This window comes from Corapipo altera, unplaced genomic scaffold (assembly GCF_003945725.1).
Source record: "Corapipo altera isolate COAL_440 unplaced genomic scaffold, ASM394572v1 47, whole genome shotgun sequence".
Taxonomy (NCBI): Eukaryota; Metazoa; Chordata; class Aves; order Passeriformes; family Pipridae; genus Corapipo; species Corapipo altera.
In genome coordinates, this window is record NW_020884897.1 from 413,591 (window position 1) to 433,713 (window position 20,123).

Consider the following 20,123-nt stretch of genomic DNA (forward strand, 5'->3'; position numbering starts at 1 on the left):
AAACACATTTTAGACAGTACATTTCTGATAGAAAACAGGGAAAACCAAGATATAAAGAATTCAGAATGCTCATTAAAATGCCTTCTGCGATTACTCAATAGGAAGCTGAATACAGCTATTCACTGAAATTAGCAAATTAAATTTGCCTTCTTTTCTCTGAATTCCATTAATATACAGACATCATGACGCAAAAGAAATCTGCAGATGCACTTCTATCCATTTTTATTCTGTTTTGAACTGGAATGTCTCGTCTTTGCCGATATATTTACAGAGGCACAGAAATGTGACTATTTCTGCCTTTCTCTAGACCCATCTTCTTTCATCTGTCTTACACGCTTACCTATGCTAAATTTATGACCAATTCCTGTATAAACTGGTAGGAGTTTATACATACTAAAAAGAATTAAGAACCAGGGGGTTTTTATATGACTGTTCAGAAACAAATTATAAAATTCCGGGCTTTGGTTCTTATTTTGTTTCTTGGGCCTTGTATAATTGTAGTTTCTAGTACAATCATCTCTTTATTTTCTCCATACCTGATCAACCTGACTATTTGAAAAAAGTAATTTAATTTAAATGTGGAAGATATTTGTATTGCTAAAATAATTATGTTCCATGTAAGAAAACATTCAGGCACTTAAGCCCTTAGCATCTGTAGCTATCATTGCAGCTTGTGACTTCAGATCCCATGACTATGAAAGATTTGGGCTGGGCACATTGTGCATATGGTCAACAGTTTCAAGGCAGATCCTTCAAAATTCTACTTGTGATTAAGATCTAATTCAAGGCTAACAAACTATGCACCGCCCACCTCTAAAAAGTTAGAAGAGTTTTAACTGTAACTATGAAATTAAGGTAAGTACCCTAAAAATTACAGTGCACGGGTTACTTGAAATCCAAAGTACCCGTGTGCTCTGAGCAGTCAGAAAACAACGACCCAGCTACACGATGTGATTGTGGGGCTGCTCTACACAACAGAGATCTTTCTCTCAGCACTCCACTGCAGAAGACAAGATCACTCTTAAGCTGGAGTCCCTCTTCCCTTCCGGTTTAAAATACTCTCTTTGTATGAGATTTGAAGATTTGAAGGCAGTCATTAAGGGCTGGTTGGAGGTGGACCCCTGTGTATCAGCAGATTGCTGGTGAGTTAATGACAGGCAGGACAGGAGTAGACAAGGGAAGGACTTCAAAGGGAGGTCTGGTGCCCTGTACAGAACTCAGTAAGAAAGAGGGAGCCTACAGAATAAAAAAAAAATTATTACACGATACAATTAACAGCCTTGTAAATTCTTTACAGCAGAATTGTGTTTCCGAGAGAAGCAGAACCAGATGTTGTGTATTACAAGGCAGACGAATACTGTGACAACTGACAAAAGAGATTAGGCAATCTGAAATATTTTCAGTGTTTAAATCCCCAAGAAAGAACATATCCTACAGATATTATTACAGGATTTGAAATGACTAGCACTTAAATATAGCCTTGACATGATGCTGAATTTGGAAAATATTTTCCTGTTTATGAGCTCGAGTGACAGAACAATAGTATCATTCACAGAAAATCATGAAAGGACATAAGAGGAATTTTAGAAATGGTAATGACATTATGGAATGAATTGTATTATTCAAGATAGCAATGTGCTTTTTAAAATTACAAGTTAAGAGTTTCCAATAATTTACTTGAAAACCAGTAATAATACTAATAAAATACTTCCCAGTGCAATTTAACACTACTATTTCTTTATAGTTGACAATACATATTCAGATAACATAGAAAGAACTGTGTCTTGCCAATACCACCTAAGGAGTCTTTCCACTGTGCCTTTTGCAACCAGCCTTGTCTATCTTGCATTGGCCTTTTTGGCCCCCAGCACGCTTGTAGAGTCCTTCCCAAATGTTCGCTCACGAAGCCTGGCCATGAGGACATATTCAGATATTGAAAGCAATGAAAAATTTAATTTATAGTTTTGTAATTGATGCGATCAGTTTTAGCTAGTGACTACATGTAAGAATAATTAATCTTAAGGAAGATGGCAATGTAGAAAAAACCAGTCTTGAACAGATTATTGTGCAATCTGCATCCCAAACACATAAAAAGGTGAAAGTGCTAGTGTTGATTAAGGAAAACAATGCACAAATAATTCAGCCTTTCTAAATTAAACTTAGGTTTGTGCACAAAAATATAATAATAATAATTCTTAATATTATTATTAATAATACTCTTTTTTAGCTTTTCATTGAGTTCAACATGGTCTATAAAAACCAAGGTTTTTTACTTCCCTCAAATTAAATTACAATTCATTACCTACTAATGCAATACTTTCATCTGCTAATGTCACTAGTAAGTGAGCAACTGAAAAAATAGAAAGACCTTCCAGTAAAATATTCTTAAAATAATATCTGTCTAGAAAGATCTACTCCAATTTAAAAAAAAAAAAAAATCCTAGTGTGTGTTACTTTCAAGTAATGATTTATTGAGGAGGATGCCTCTGTAGCTTCTAAGTTAAGACTGACATTTGAACAAGACACACCCAGGCAGAAGTATATCAAACTAAAGGAAGCCTAGTTTTCAATGAAGACAGGAAAGGCACTTCTACCATCACATAAAATCCGGGAGACAGGTTTCCTCTACTCCATTAATTCCAATAAAAGAAATGCACATTCTCAAGAACTTCTAAATCAGTGTTCTTCAACTAAAATCACTAGTTCTCCTCCTCCTTTTCTGATAGTTTCAAGTGCTTTCCATTATGGATATTAAGAGATGAAAGTATTGAATTGTCATATCAAGGAACACAACCAGCTCTCCCCCTTCATCTCACTTCTCCACAGATACCTTCCTCCACAATTAATCTTTTGGAGAATCTGTCATATTATTTACATTTCTCAGTGCAAGGGAGACACTGCCCAACTTCTTTAAGATTCCTTGGGATCTCTTGGTCCTTGACAATCAGCTTCTCTTCCTTTCCCATCCAAGGAGCTGCACACGGAACATTCTGAGCAGCAACAGAGAGTATTCTTTTCCCCAGTCATCTCCTTGCCTACATCCTAATAAAGGTACTATCATCTCCTTCACCCCCTCACTTCTTTCTTCCCACTAGAAATAGAACAATGCTTAGATGATCATGGTCCTTTATCTAAAACTCTTCAGAGAAATTCAGTTATAAAGTCCAGAACAGATTTTTTTTGCCCAAAAGATATTCTTCAATCTTAGAGAAAACACATTATTTTGAAACAATATTCTGAAAAGGCAGCTGCAGTGTTAGAAAAACAGTTATGCATCAATAACATTACCCTTCTTTGCCTGTAGCAGTAGCAGCCACAGTACTGCTTTTAGTAGTTCCAATGCTATACAAAAGCAGAACTGAACCCAGCAAACTCGGCAGTGTTCACTGGTTGAAGCAGCAAGAAATATGTGTTTTACTCTTCTGCTTCAGAGTACCAGAACAAATGATTGTTGGCTGTAATGCAAGCCTCAGCCTAATGTTCATACTCACATCTGCTATTCTTCAGCTGTCAGACTGAAGAGGAACACCAATAAGCTACACAACTCTGCTAAAGCTGTTTGAAACACAAATGAGAATCAGCCAACATGCTGAGGAATAACAAGTTTCGGAAAAAAAAAAAACGCTTATCTCCCAGGGAAAAAAAATGGTGCTCCAGATTGTTTCAGGTTATTCCTTAAAAGCATTTGAACTGAGTATGAGCAAATACCAGCTCATGAAAGAAGATTTAAGTAAAAAGGTTTGTGCTAACACTGTAGTATTGCTTTCTGACTTCTAAATAAAACTGAAGTAGAACACCTCCACTTGAAATATTTAATTAGGCAGGAAATCTAAATCTCATATCCAATTTTCTTTCACCAAAATCTCTTTATCCTCAACATTACAGTAACTTCATTTATTCTTAATATTAACAGGTGCTGTTTAAATTCAGTGCCAGAGACAGGATAGGACATAAGCATAATATTACATTTGGAAACATGAGTGAAATTTGGCAGAAGCTGCCATGTTGAGGTATCCAGACACTGCACATGTGCTCCTTGCTGTGAACTGTGCCAGCTATGAAAACTAAACCACTTTAAGGTAGATGTCTTGCAGATCAGATGTACAGACTGCCCTTTCTTCATATTTCAGACAATACAGGACACAAAAAACAATCCCACAATGGCCTTCTGTGCACACATCTTTCCTTCTGCTTTACAGCCAAACACAGAAGTGTGCAATCATACCAGTGTTCAACCTGTTTTTCATTAATTCTACTTTATAGTACCCAGGAATTGTATATTTAAAGAAGTCACTCATGCATGAAGGCAACCATCCTCTCACACTGAGAAACCCAGATCTAGCAGGTTCAAGCTAAAAAGCAACAGTTAGTATGATTATTTTCATTTTTTCATTGAGGAAAGTTTTTCCCAATTTTTCTCACTTTCAAGCTAAGTAACTCATTAAGAGCCAAAGTTGGCTAAATTTCATTTTATTACAATTTTGCCCCAGTAGGAGCCCAATTTTTGAGGGTTATTTGTATCAGGATTCAAAATCACAATGTCTGGCTTTGAAAACAGAACCAAAAAACATGAGTTTAAAAAGAAAAGAAAAAAAAAAGGAAACAATTGGTTAGACACAATTTCATGGCCAGAAGTGATATGATAAATGACAGCCATTACTGTTCCATTTTCCTATTACAGTATCTCAAGTTGTTAAAAAATTTTCTGGTCAAACATTAAGTAGAAAACAGTACTCAACTGCTAGCAACATTAAATTGGAATAAAACCAGGTTGTTTATATGTTGATTCTACTACTACTCTCCAGTAGCAAAACTTACTTTCCTGGAAAAGAAAGAACTGAATCCCTGTTTCCAGAGAATATCTGACACATCAGCCTGAGGGATACTTTGCACAGGACTGCCCTTCCTTCCTGATGGAGCTGCCCATGGCACCTGGGGACATGGTTTAGTGGTGAACATGGTGGCGTTGAGTTAATGGTCAGACTCGATGATCACAGAGATCTTTTCTAACCCTAGCGATTCAATGATTCTATAATTCAGTCAGAAATGGATTTGATGGATTTGAGACAGTAGGCAATTAAGTCTCAACCTGCAATCTGGTGGTTAGATCACTTACCTAAACACAAACAGATGGGATATGGCCCTCTTGTAAGAAGAGAAAAATGTGGGCTTGAGATCCCTCAGGTTGAGAAGGACGCAGGAACAAGCCCTCCTACTTCTTGGATTAACAAGCTAATTAACTGCTAGTCTACTACACATAAGTACCAAAAGCATCTTCCTACGAGAAAACTGTAGACATGAGTATGGAATTTTTTTTCTGATTAATATAAGGGTTACTAATGTCTAAGGTATACCCCGGTTTCCTACCAACCAGCTTCACTGTACCAGCACTCCACATTATGGATTTCAAATTCCAATCAGGAAATCAGAATCTCACCATCACATGGTCCTTAGATTCCTGCCTCGATACTTTCTTAGCCAGGAGCCTAATCTTTATGAACATTAGAAGGCTTGTGTTCTTTCTTAAACCTGGGACATAAAACCTTCCACTGCATTTTAAACAATGTTTGGTTTATTTTTTCCAACACAACAGCCTTTGGGATTTTAAATGGGAAGAAAGTAGGTCAAGTCTTCCTACTGAAGCCTTTTCAAATTATTTTTCTTAAAATTTTCTTAAAATTTTTCTAAAATTCTGCAAAATGTATCCACCTTTTACATCTTCCTTTAATATCTTAAGAATATAAGTTTTTGAAGAGCACATTGATTTATTGAGTCTTACAAGTAGCAAGTGTCTATAAATATTAGTCAGAAAAATATTTAAACATAATTCCATTTTGATTCCTTTGTAACGGGTCTGACTTATCTTTGATCACACATCTTAGCAGTAACTCATTGAAATGCACAAAGAGTTTGTCTGTGCATAGATCAGCCACAGAATACTCATCTGAACATTTAGCAGCCTAAGGAAAAAAACAAAAAAAACCAAAGTAGAACCCAGGCACTTGAAGCAATCAAACATCTGCCTGCCTTTCAACACCTCTTTCATAGAATTGCCTGCATTCCTAAATTAGAGAATATACCACGAGTCCCTGCTGTCTGAACAACCTTGCTACTCGAAGACAATTTCAGAGTTTAAAACACAAAATTTTCTATCTTTGTGTTTCTGTTGTGCACTGCAATAACAAGGAAGCTACTATTCACTTTTTTTTTATCAGCAGTAGTACAAAGAATAAGACACACCCTTCTCTGCAAACTGGAAAAACCTGCTATGTGAAAACTGAAAAGTCTCCAACTACCTATACCTTCATTTTGCTCTACTTTCAACAGAAGCTGAGAGAGGCTGCAAGGACTTGGCCTTAGCCTAGCAAAAATAAAGCTGAGCAGAAAAGCAAAGGCTGTGTATAAACACACTGAGATAATTATAAAACAATAAGAAAAATCTATTTAAAATAAAAGGACATTCTTGGCACAAGAACAAGTTATTACCAACTGATGATGAATAAATTTAGGTTGAACACTGTAAGCAGCTTCCTCACCTTTAGGGCAATTTAGCATTTGAACAGGCTTCTAATTAAAATAGCGAGGAGAAAAGGCTCAGCTGCTTTTAAGACAGCACTCCATATGTCTATGTCTGTATGACATAAAGCCTACAAGAGCATGAAAATAAACTTGATGAATAGGCAGGTCCTTTCCTGTCCCACGTTCCTAAGAGAACAATAACTGTCAAGCAAATAACATCATTCTGATACAACTCTTAAGATATAACCATCTGTCAAGCAATACCCAAGAATAATTACACCACAGATAGCAAAAACAGGTATTAATACCACAGCAGGACAAACTTTGCCAAGAACAAACTTCACAGAGTATCTTTTCATAGGATGTCTTAGACCCATAACCTCACTTCTCATAATTCCATGCTCCCTCTGCAGAAAGCACACCTCTCATGCAGAACTCGCTCCCAAATCTGAAAGAGATCAGCTTATCTGGTCTCCATGCAACCAGGCAGTCCTATCCTCTGCACCCCTAGCATTCTGCACACCCACAGCAGATCATCTTACCCAAAACAATATCGCATCTAGTGTGCTCAACAGACTCTTTATTTGCTACAATCCTTACTATGTTCATCTCAGGCAGGAGGATTCAATACCAGCTGTCAACTGCTTTGCTATTGAAAGATCCAAATGGCCACTTCTGCCCTCATATCATTAACCACAAAAACTGCAGCAGCCATGAAGGCCTAAGACAATTGGTTAGACACAAACCATCCCAGGAATATCACATTCTATTAGACTAACTTTTATAGTTCAAAGTGCAGACACTCTTTCAGGCATACCTGACTTTCAACTTGCTTGATATGTAAAGATGCACAGAACAAAGTATAGAAGTTGGTCTAAATAAAGACTATTACCTGCCCCTACAAGTCTTTCAGGTTAGGAGGCTGTTTTACACAAGCAGGTACAGGCCTGGCTACGGGGGATTTTTGCTACATATCTGAAATTGAGGACAAACTGCAAAATATCTTTGGCCTATAGGCTCCACCTGCTTCTCACACATCCTGTTGTTCTCTTCTAAAGGCTCATATTGAAATGCAACAACTGAGTGAATCGTAAAAGAGGGGAAAGTATGAGCTCATCAGGAGCTGTACATCAAAGGCAAAGCAAACAGGACCATTCACTTCTCCTCACACACAAGCTCAGGACACTCAAGGAAACTGCCAGGCAGCACAAAAGAAAAAACTACAGGAAATATTTTTTTTTTCCATTCAATACCTGATTAGGCCGTAATAGCCAAAATCCAATTATTAAAATAGTATGCAAAACACACTGTGAGAACAGGTTCTTTGGCTGCTATAAAACTAATGGTCCAGACACAGCCTGTAAATCACAAAAGTTTTGACATCAATTCTTGTTAACAGCTAAACTGCTACATCAAAACAAAGGCTGCTTTACAGATACTTGTTACTCTCTTTTCCTACATATCCTCTCTAGGTCACTTCTGAAGAAAGCATAACAGCTCTTACATTCCCATCAGCAGATCTAAAGTATATAATTTATCCTTAATCAACACACAGTTTCATTTTAAATTTAGATTTCAAAGGTATTTCCATTTTTGGTTGATTTCTCCTATCACTATCCCTTGCAAAACTATTGTGGTTAAGCCCATGGAAAAGTTTTTCAGAGCAGGAATAAAACTTGTGTTTGAGCCATAGAGTTTATGTAAATTAATCTCAATCCGTATTTTCTTAGCTTTATTTTCTTAGTGAAGCACAGAGCATGGTAGCTGCAAGACAAGCATCACAATCCATTTTCAGCTTGTTTATATCACAGCCCAGCATTTCCCTACCATTTTAGTTCATCTGCTTACACTAGAATACCAGTCCTTTTTTAAACTTGTCATCAAAAAAGCATACACTTTTATTCTCTATGAGAGCCTGCAGATCTGATTTATAGTATATTTCAGACATATGACTGCATAATTCAGACAAGTTTAAAAAAGGTATGCTGAAAGAAGATACCACCAAAGACTTCCCGTTAGTCCTGCTGAGAATAAGCGGACACGTTTTACTTGACCTACCCTACTAATCTCAGCAAGCTGGTCCTTAGCCAAGTTCAAATGACCACTTTCAAATCCTTGTTGCAACTCCACCTCAAGTCTTTGATCATTTTTCATCTGGGAGTAACACATGGATTTCTGCTTCTTGGTCTATGTACAGCTTCCTCGTAATCCACGAGCTGATCTCGCTAGTACCACAAAGTGAGAATACTCATCTCAACTTTAACTGCATTTCTCTCCATCACATACAGAAAGGGATATATAGGATACTAATAAGATAAATTTCAGTTATCTTAACTGTTTATAGACCATTTTGATCATTTTGCCATAGAATTAGACAGCAAAATACAAAACTACAACCATATAATAATATACACGGCTTCTGACAATTAAATTTTGATACTCAGCAGTCTGACACAAAAGTAGATAAATTGTAGGATAAAATCTACTTGATCTGGTTTTCATTCCTCTAAATATTACAAAATCATAAACGATTGTAAACAAAGCAAAAAATTGCTTGAAATGTAATTCATTTTTGCACAAACTTACCTTAAACTGGAATAAAGTTAGCAAGAATATTTTGTATCACAAAAGGCGAAGTACTTACCTTAGCTAAGTATTAAAATAGACAAATCGAACTCTTCAGAAAAACTGTAAGCACTGCAAAGCATACAAAAGGAAAAGGTGTCTACACAAAACTAACCTAAAGCACTCACAAAACACGCAGCTGTTAAGAGTTGCACCCATCTCAAAATGCACTCACTTTGTGTCTTATGCTTCTTCCAAGCTGCACTAACAGACAATTTACAGAATTCTCTGTCAGATATTCTGATTACTCTCCTACACTCACCCCTGGCTGGTTTCCAGCCTGAATGATTTTGCTATGTCACTGCAATGACAGCAAAAGAATCCTGTGTCCCAAGTAGCGCAACCATTTTTAAGTGTATTATTTTCAAACAATACTTTCTGAAATACTGTGTTGGAAATACGACTCGGGGAATTCCTGTGTACAAAATCTGGATCTCAGGTGTAGTTGTTTATGCTAAGTCTCAGGCTGATAAAGTCACACAAACTTGCAGTTTTTATTAGCAAAGGTTTTTTTCTTTCTTCATTTATATTTAATTCCAAATTTATAGAACTACATAGGTCATTCTAGGAGCTGGTACAATCCCATACCAAGTCACAAGCCAAAGACTGCCATGAAAAAAAGTCAGACCAAGAACCCTCTGCTGAGACACTAGCAACAGAGAAAGAAATCTGCCTCAGCTTGACTGCCAGAACACAGCCTGGCTGAGCCCCATGGAAGAAAGGTCTCAGCATCACGTAAGGAACTATTACAAGAAGTCCAAGCCAGCCTGACAATACTGTTTGTTCTCTCTTCAGTCTTGTCTAACAAAGAAAAGGAAACAGAACAAACACTGTGCCCCGTGACAGTGCGACTGGGAATCACTGACACAGACAGAGGCACCTTGACATCAGTACATGACAGGGCCGATGCCAGTTTCTTACTTGGTGACCCAAATAGCTCATACCTTGACTCCTTAGAAAGAGGCTTTTATTTAAAGTTTTTATCATGCCTCTTTTGTTACAAGATTCCTGTAGGATCCAGTGGATTAGATGAGCTTTTCCTATAGTTTTACTGTTTCCAGGGGTACTATACTACTACTCTGTTCCCTTCCAATAGAAGTTCAGGAAGAATTTTTCCTGAAATGTGCTGATTCTACTAAAAGAATGGCAAGCATCTGACACCTTCCTTTCTTCACCTTATCATTCTTTTTGCTTTTTTTCCTCGGCCTGAGAAAGGTTTTGCTGCCAAGGGAGGTGGGAAGACTCATTAGTGAGAGAGGTTTGCTGCAACAATTATCTGAAACTCAAGGTCAAATGTTTCTCTTGGTAACAGCTGCAGATGCACACACCTACCCACACACATTTAGTCTCCTTGCAGTGGGGGCTGCCTTGTACTTGAGTACATTCGCCATGAAAGAATTGTTATGTACAGCACATGTGCATACAAGCAAGAGTTCATGCATAAAAACATCCAACCCCAGAAAAAAAGGTAATCTAACTACAAAGAAGAGAAAATTTGTAGCTTCCCAAGTGTTTGTACCTTCTAGTTTCTAGATTTGTGAGTGGACCTGCAACACGTAAACACTAGATTTTGGATTACCTTTCCCATTGTAACACAGTAAAAAACACCAGGACATTCAGCACAAGGTAACTAGACATGAGGCTGCAGTCAGGCTGTGGCATGTTCTTACCTCTCCGCTGGTGAGGCAGGCTATGTGTGCCTGTCACACACGCCCATATCAAATCTCATATCTCTAGTCAAGCATTCAAGTGGGGAGATAACATCTTGGCATACCACTCAAGAATGAGTTTTCGAGAAGAAAAGGTCGTATTATTACTTACTAATTCAGAACAATATATCATTTAATGTCTCTAGAAAGCATTCCAAGAACTATGGAGAAATCTGTTTCTTTCTAAAGGCAGCAAAATATATACAGAGGAAGATACACATTCTCCTGAGTAATTTACATTATTCAGGAGATAATATAAGGAACAACAGTAAAGAAACATTAACATTTGTTAAGGCAGAATCAAATCCAAACCCTGCTTGAGAGAGGAAGAAGGTAACAGTATGCCTTTCATTCATGTATGACAGCCAGCACATAGGTCATAAGGCCCATACTAATTAGAGGGCACAAAGCTCTTTGCTCACTGTCCTCTCAAGTGCATATATAAATATAAGGGAAATCAGCATCTGAATTTGGACAGCCAGTGAGTGAGAAGCAGCCTTGCAAAGACAGGGATGAAGACTTTTGGCCTCTGCAGTGAGGACACTGTCAGTGTAGCCTGGGAGCCAGGAGCAACACGTGCTGGAATCCTGCAGACACCACAGCAGCTCCGACCATTCCTCTGAAGGCATGGGAAGAAGGACACAGTCTTATTTTTATTCCACTGATGAGGGACCTTATGAGCTGCAAACTAGCAGCTAAACAAATGTCTAACATCTAATGCATCACACATAAGATGAGATTTGTTTTCGGACAACTGAACTAAACTTATTATTTAGAACTTCACAATATGGGCGAATGTAAGAAATCTCAAAACATGTAGCTGCTCTGACATACTAGAAACTGTTTATGTAAATTAAACAGCCACAGAAGGTCCAATTACTTAACAATTCCCTGTTACTGTGGTCTGTTAGTCTTAGACCATATTAATGTGCAGGCATGTTTTCTTCTCAGGAATCTGGAGATACTCCATTCATATTATCAAGATGGTGTTTTTTCACCATCAGAATCATAGAATGGTTTGGGAAGGGACTTTAAGGATCACCTATTTCCAACCCCACTGCCATGGGCACAGACACCTCCCACTAGACCAGGTTGTCTAAAGCCTCATCCATCCTGGCCTTGAACAATGCCAGGGATGGGGCATCCACAACTTCTGTTTTTTCCATCATCCCAACTGACCAGCCTGTGAAAATGTACCATGCATCTGCTGGCACTATGTGTCATTCTCGAGACTTTTACCTGTGATGACAGCAGGTTTGTTTTAATAAGCTGCAGTGTCTTGATAAGTAATGCATGTGTCTATTGAACTGATACATGCATTTTAAATATTAATGCTATATCAAAGCTAGATTAAAGCTTTAGAGAAGACAGAATAAGTGATTTAATAAGGTGGGACATTTAATTCCCTGATGTAAGTTAGCAGCACTTAAAATGGTCCACTCGGTCCTTGAATAAAGAAACCAGAATACCCCATTTTCTTTCAAATTTGCTATCACCCAGAGCAAGTCAAAACCACTAGCCAGAACTCATTAAATAGTATGACAAAGGTGAAAGTCTGGAGAGCAAAATGGAAATTCAACATTAATGAAGAGGCATTTACTCAACAGCCATCATGGATCACATACGTTCACCTACACAATTCACCTACAGAATCACATACGTTCACCTACAGAATTAAACGTTGTGTTACAACTGCTGTCTGCCTCTATTCATAGAGCAGTTAAAGAGAGTATTTTCCTAAATCTATCTTCCCTAGGGGATGTTTTAATTCTGAACCATAAGAAAAATCTAACACCACCTTTGGTTTGTTGAGCCAGAAGTAAACCACTGGTACAGAGTTACTGGGTTGAGATTACCCACCTTCCTATTACAGATGTTGGTTATTATGTTTCTGTGTACTTTTTTCAGTCAGTTGTGGTGATGATAAACTAACCAGTAATGATTTGGACCACACACACCCGACACAACTCCAAATATGAAAAGAAAAATAGCATTTGGCAAAGTTTCTTAAGTTTCCTTGGTATTCTATGACTCACTAAATGTAATTAGCAGATCAGCCAGGTTCTACTGTGAGAAGAGGTTATTGAGTTTGCAAACCTTTCCTTACAGGTATCAGCTAAGACTCTTGCGCTGGGTGCAACATGTGGGTCTGTTTATTTCCAAAATTCAAATATTTGTTATATTAATGTCTGCACATTACTTTTTATATCATGTATTGTGAAAGAAAAGTTGTACCTAAAATATATTTAAACCCTTCCTCCACAGCCACGTCAGCTAAAGATTCTTCTTTTTAGACAAATTTCTGTGTTGGTTTCTAACACCTTTCTATTCCCATTCCAAGATTTCTTCCTTTTGAAATGAAGGTACTTAAAAGTCTTCATGTAACAATGTGAACAAGTTCAATAAAAAGTCCTAATGAGAAGGGATCTTAATTATCTTTATTGCATATATCACGAAATGCATAATATGCCAGTATGTCAGTAAATGCATATGTCATGAAATCAGGCAGTAAAATAATATTCAATACAGTACATAGTGCTAGAAAACAGTTTCTGCAGCTCCTGGGAAACAAAAGCGTTTACAGCTGATAAAAAGTTTTCAACTTTTTCCCAGTTGTCAGTCTGGTCCTTTGATGCCTGTTTCCTCCAGTAGCTGCCTTGTGAATCCTTCCCTTTGTGGCACTCACAGCAGAACTTTGCACATTTAACTGCCCAGGAAGACATTTTCCTCCACTGTAGCAGACCAGAAATCTGCTATTTCCAGTGACAATTTCTCCTCCAATCTGGGTGCCAGCATGCCCACCATCCACTAGAAGCAGTATCTTCCAGCAGAAATGAACAGAGGGAAAATACAACAGCATTCAACTGTCTGCATTTGCTAGCTGTAGCCATGGTTCTAAACAAAGGAAAACATCTGTCTTTTCTACACTTGATCCAAAAATGTGTTTGCCGGATGACTGACTTCTGTCTTGCCTCAGTACTCAGCTGCTGCACGTGATTTTTGCTCTCCATTTTAACTATCAAGATTTCTTGAAGCTGGACAGTCCTCCCTGGGAAGCACCCAGGGTGTCCTGGCAAACCTGTTCCAGGTCCCACGACCCAGACACATGACTCTCCCGGCAGTCAGATGAGGGACCAAAGGCACCCTTCAGCACTTGGCTCAAAGCATGCCATTCACAGTTTTATCCTCTGAGGTTTATTTGCCATTTCTATACCCTTGCTCAGACTGGTCAAGGCAGCTGGAAGGTGCTCGAAGTCACTGTCTGTATCATATTTCAAACACTTGACAAGCTTTTGAAGCAGCTCAACCAGGGCGCTGTCAGACTTGCTGCACTATAGTACTTGTAGTGTGTCCTCTTAATACCAAGACAAAGTTTCTAGCACATATAATTTTGATATTGTTAAAGCCACAGATCTGCATCTTTGAAGAAGTAACTTGTCTTAGAATAAGAAGCCTCCAACAGCTCTGTGGTACAGACTGGATGTTCCTTTCCCCACAGGAAATTAAATGCTACAACTTCAGTAGGCGGGACTGAAGTTACAGATCAGCTGTACCTGTACTGGAGGTAACACAGACTTAATCAGTTAACCTCGGAGATTAGGCAGCAAAAGGCTCCTTTCAGAGTTTCTTGGATCCCCAGATGGCAAGAGAGCAGCAGTAAAGTGAGGATAGGGTGTGCCCCAGGCAAGGCAGCTAACAAAGGGCTGCTGTTTGTCCTGGTGGGAGCAGCAGTAACTGCCTTGGTAGCCGGGAAAGCATTAGGGGAGGAGCAAGGATTTTTAGATATGACTTAGAACAGAGATTTCATAGCCTCGTTAGGCTTTAGCCTTCATTCACGTTAACAAGAGAGCAAGCTGCTCATTCAGAAGTTGATTTTGATCACCTCCAGCCTCCCTAGTTTCAAGATGAAGCAGCTTCAGCATTCCCCCTCCACACATTTCACTCACAATGCAATCCTAACACAAAAGTTAACTGTGTTCACAGCTTCCCAAATGACCCAGATTACAATGAGATAATTAACTGCTCATGAACAGCTATTCACTGAAAACCTCTATCTCAGTATCTGTTAAGCCACTGAAAGGCTTCATTACTGTATCTGTCAAACCTCTAAGAAGAAATTCAAGATTATTTCCTTAGATCACTTCTGGTTTTACATATCTTCTGAACTGAGATAAAAAAGTAAAGCTTTCCATCAGCTGAACTTGCAAGGTGTTTTCTAAAAACACAAAAAACCTCTCTCCTCTCCATCTGCCAGTTGCCGCTTCTGATTCGGCCACATGTAATGTGTGAAATAAATATACTTCACTCTCCTATGTGTAATTAGCAATGTCAAGTCTGTTTCTTTAAATAGCATTCATGGCATATTGTCTGTGAAACAGCAGCTCTGCACTTCGTATCAGAAACTACATTGTTCCTCTTGGAACAGCTTCATTTGCTAAAGCCAAGCTCAATCCATCAAACAATACATTATGAATGCAATAAAGGTTTTCTGTGCTCTTTATATAAATGGATGTGTACTTTTCCAAGTTCTGAGCCACAATTACTATCTTTGAAGCAGTTTTACTCTACACCTAAACTTGTTACACAACTTATAATGCAATGTGTTTTGTAGTAGGTTGTCATTGACCATTGGCTGTATTTGCAATACTTTCCTACTTTTTCCAAACTTCTACTATCATACATGATGAAATAACAAGAAAATTTAGTCATTCTTGACTCAAAAAAGAGGCTCTCTTTACAAAACAATAAAGAAACACACAATTAGACAATACACAATACTTAGACCAAATAATGGTACAACGCTGTTTCACAGCTTTATTTATTGATATTAAAATTATTCTTGGTCTTTAATACTAATCCACACACTGTTCAGAACTGTAGAAGACAAGCAACAGCCTAGTCCAGTATCAGAAAACAATGAGCAAGAGTCATCATAAGGTAGCCAGTCCATCTTACCTGGATGGACTGTCTTCACTTCAAACAGGGCCTTAAGATATGCATTTTCCAGATTACGAAGCTGAGAATCTATGAAGCCTGAAAGAAAAAAGGAAGGCTAATATTAATATGGCATTAGTTCTAGTCAGTGTTAGAAATACTACATATTTTCATTTTTTTAATTCAAAATGTTAGGAGAATAAGTTTAAAATAGCTAACTTTCCAACAACTCCCTCTCTACGAAGCTCTACAGAAATGAGAAAAACCAAAAGACTTATTTAACCTGTGGGGAGAGAGGATTTCAAGTTATATATCTCTTCTGTCTCCAGGCTGTCCCAGATAACTTGTTCTTAAAGTAATAATTAAGCAAAATAATGATTTCAAAATGGGTACCAGTAAGCTTTATCTAACATATAAACATTTGTAAGACTTCAGACAAATAATCCCATTTTATATGTGAACGATATGCAAGTTCTGGTACAAAATATTAGGTATAAGCCTTCTACCACTGCACTTAATGGGTCCATATTAAAAACACCTTGTGACTTCATCCTTGTGGTAAAGATGTTCATTTCTTTGCTTCTTCATAGCTAATCACTCTGCTCTGAAAGTCGGCAGTAACATCCAGACCATTACTAGCTGTGCACACCAACATTCAGCAAAGGATTAAATATACTGGAAACCCTCATATATTAGCAGCTCATCTTTCCTCCAGAACTTGTAATTGGGAGGTAAGGTTGGTTCCAGCCATGATTCATAATGTAGATTGATAAATCATTTTCAGGACAAAACCTGGAGTCCCAAAGTCCAGTCTGCTTAATGCCATTGCTTAAGAACACATGGAATCTGTCAGCCTACCAAAGTAGGGGGAAAATCCAAGTTGTCTTCTTTGGTAGCCAAGCATAATGAACAGAGATATTCAAGAACATCAAAGTAAAGTTTTGTGCATATTCAGATATGCCTTATTTTTGCTTTCTGCTGCTTTTCCCCTAAATGCAAGACTGCTAGCTAAAATAAAGAGCAAGAGTCAATGTATCTATCATTTATTGCTGTCTTTGGAAACTCACTTGTCAAAGGATTTACTTCATGGTAACGCTCAAAAACGGTTCAGTAAAATATAAAAATGTGGCATCAGATCTGTTCTCAGACCTGCCATACAGCCAACATGACATGGGATAGAGCTAATGATCTGAGCTGCCCAGGGATGTTAGGGATACTGCAGTGTAAAAGTTATTTGAAGTATTAAGTAATGTTTGCTCCATGTCTCTCTATTTCTGTAATCCAGGGCAAGGCACTGTATTAGATAAGTGCAATATCACTTGTGATATAAATGCCCACAATCCACTGAAAGCAGGTATAAATAAATTCAGCTATATTATTATACTTCTAAGACTAAAATTAGGAAGGGACAATTTAGTATACTGCATCTTTTCCTTAATAAACAAAACCCAGCAGCAACCAGGATGAAAACTTCCCAGGAGATGAGGTCAGGAAGAGTATATACACCACAGGCTGGAATTAAAGTGCATTAGCACAACTACGTGGGAAGCTTTCAAGACTCCTGCACATAATTCACGTAGTTCTAAATGATGAAACGTGCTTAACTCACTGCAACAACTTTCCAAAAGACACTCTGGAAGACAACTACCAGACACTTTGCTAGCAGCAAGACTGGATTTTTTTCCTGCTTTTACTTATTATCATACAAGTTCCACAGTAAAGCTTAATGCAGAAGAACCAGTTTAGAGGGAAGATGTGACTGAACAAGTTTTTGTAGGTCCCTTCTGTGCTCCCTTCCATATGCTAGAGATAAATGAAAGGCTCACAGGTGGCCCAGGTGCTTGCAACACAAAAAAGGGAGATTCAGTGCAGGAAAGCAGAACTAAGGCTGTAGTTTCAGAGAAGGGCAACATTGCAACATCATAACAACACATGGGAGTTGCAGCAGATTCAACATCACCAACTTCGTGAGAAGCACAGTGCTCCCACAGGGCACTTGGGAAAGGACTAGAAGTTGCCACTTAGAAAACATACTTGTGATCATTTCCTATCAGGAGTTGGGACGTCTAAAAATGTTAACAAAATTACAGATAAGTTAGCCTGCTTTCCCTGCACCTAGTATTGACTTTTAAATTTTACTCTTAAAAACTTACAGCTCCGACACCTGCCCAATTTAAATTCCTAATGACATGTTACTACATAGAAAACATTTTATTACAAACACAAAAATGCAATACTAACTCAGGTTCAAGGTCCGTCTGACACAGTATCCTGTTTCTAATAAGGACTGCTAGTGGATGGCTAAAGAAGAGAACAGGAACAGAGTAAACATAAAACAATCCTTCCTTGATGTACTTTGCCAGTTGACAGCAATTGGCAGCTCTGGGACTTCCTCTGCTCCTTTTAAGTGTACACATGTAAATATAAACACATACACAATAAAGTTCAAAGCTATTTGATGTCTGAAATAATTTAAATCAACTTATCACCATTTAGATTACTGCTTTACTCCTTTCCATTCTGATGAATAAACAGGCACAGTTGAAACTGATGATTCTCATTCACTCATTTCCTAGCTCTACAAGATTAAATCCCAACCCCTAAATTAACTATTGCTTTAAGACAGTTTTTAGAAGCTACATGCAATCACACATCCTGAATACAAAAAAACTTACTCAATCCAAACAGTAACATCTAGCAAAATCCCAATGCTAATTCCAAGTGAGATTATAGATTTGATCATCCACATCAATTAAGAGCAAGCAATACTTTCAGTACGTGAATGACCTAGTTGTAAATTAAGTAAAATATTTCTATAAATATGTCCAAGATGTAAACATCCCTTCATAAAAGAGACCTGAAGGACGATAATACCTCATACCAAAATTCTAATTACTGCATTTGAAAATGAACACCTACAAAACAACATGCCTTGTTAAAATGGGGCTCTTGATTTAAGTAAACTTAAAATAAGAACTCTGAACCTCATACAAAAACCCTAAGTGTAAAAAACAAATTGTGAATTCAGCTACTGAAGATTGCCATAAGGTCTAAAAATGCCGATCACCACTGTCCAGATGGTTCAGTCTTCTTCAAAAGAAAGAAATCCGGTGCTGGGTGATATGGTTTAGTGGTTTAAGGGTTACAGCGGTAGTGCTGAGTTGATGGTTGGACTTGATGATCTTAAAGGTCTCTTCCAACCCTGAAAATTCTATAGTCACTGAAAGCTACTGTACCTGCAGTTTATCTACAGTTTATTTAGAGGGAAGGAAAGGCAGAGATGTGGTGAGCTGTTTAAGAAATCAAATCAATGACAAAGCTCCGGAAATGCAGAAAGGCAGCTTGTTATAAATACAGATTGAATAAAACGAAGCTAGGAATTCAGAGGTGAAAGCACACAGGCGGCATGCAAAAGTGCCTGCTGCTCTTCCCAGCTCTTACACCAAATATCCTCATCCCCGTTTCCCCACACGCAACACGCCAGATTAATAACACTGTTTACTGCTCCACACAAATTAAATGTAGGCATTAACAGGAGCTAGCTCCACAGGTGAATTAAGTTGTTATCAACCAATTCATAAAAACGCCTCCCGGCCTCGATACCCCATAAATCGCAGTTGATAGGTCTCCAGAGCCCGGCTGCGCAGCGCGGTGTCCCTTAATGGCTCAGCCACATCCATTACTCGCCAGAGCGAGCTCTGCGCAACGAATCCCGGCAGCCCGGCAGGTTTTAAAAGCCGGGCACGGCCGAGGCACTCGCCGTGATGAGATCCACCGTGAGCTCCCCCGCCCGCTCACGCCCGGCCGGGATCGCCCGCGGGGGGGGGGGCTCCGGGACCCCGCGCTCCCCGCACGGAGCCGCCCCCGCAGGGGGAGCCCCACGGGCGGGGGTGCGGCCCCCGTGGCTCCTGGGGGGCTCCCGGGGACGGGGGGGCGGGGGCCATCTTGGAACCGGCGCCCCCCCGCAGCGCCGGCACCGAGCTCCCTCAGCCCGGCACCTGCCGCATCCCCTCGCCCGCCCGCCGACCCCTCCCGCGAGGAGTCACCCCGGCACGGCACAGTGCAGCGCCGCGGGCGGCTCGGAGCACCCCGCCGCGACCCTCGCCAGCCCCTGGACGGCCGCGGGGCTGCGACTCGTACCTGCAGCCGGGCCTCCCGGGCGGGCGCAGCTCAGCTCAGCTCGTCTACCCGCGACTCCGCTCCCTGCGACTCCGCTCCCTCCGGCTCCGCATCGCCGCCGCTGCCGCCTGGGCCGGGCCGGGCGCGCCGGGAGCCGCCCCCCGGGGCGGGGCCGCCGGAGCCCAACGGCCGCGTGCGCCCCGCCCCCCCGCGCTC

At 39.4% G+C, this 20,123-nt stretch overlaps 1 protein-coding gene across 4 annotated transcripts in view; it reads right to left on the reverse strand.

Annotated features, from left to right (window-relative positions):
* Positions 1 to 20,037, reverse strand: part of MPP7 (membrane palmitoylated protein 7) — a 150,097-nt gene extending 130,060 nt beyond the window's left edge. For all 4 annotated transcript variants that reach the window (XM_027648447.1, XM_027648446.1, XM_027648445.1 and 1 more), the window contains exons 1-2: positions 19,929 to 20,037; positions 15,810 to 15,887 (exon numbers count right to left, since the gene is read on the reverse strand). The gene's annotated coding sequence lies outside the window, so the exon portion shown is untranslated. The remainder of the gene's footprint in view (positions 1 to 15,809; positions 15,888 to 19,928) is intronic.
* Positions 20,038 to 20,123: the final 86 nt, after the last annotated feature.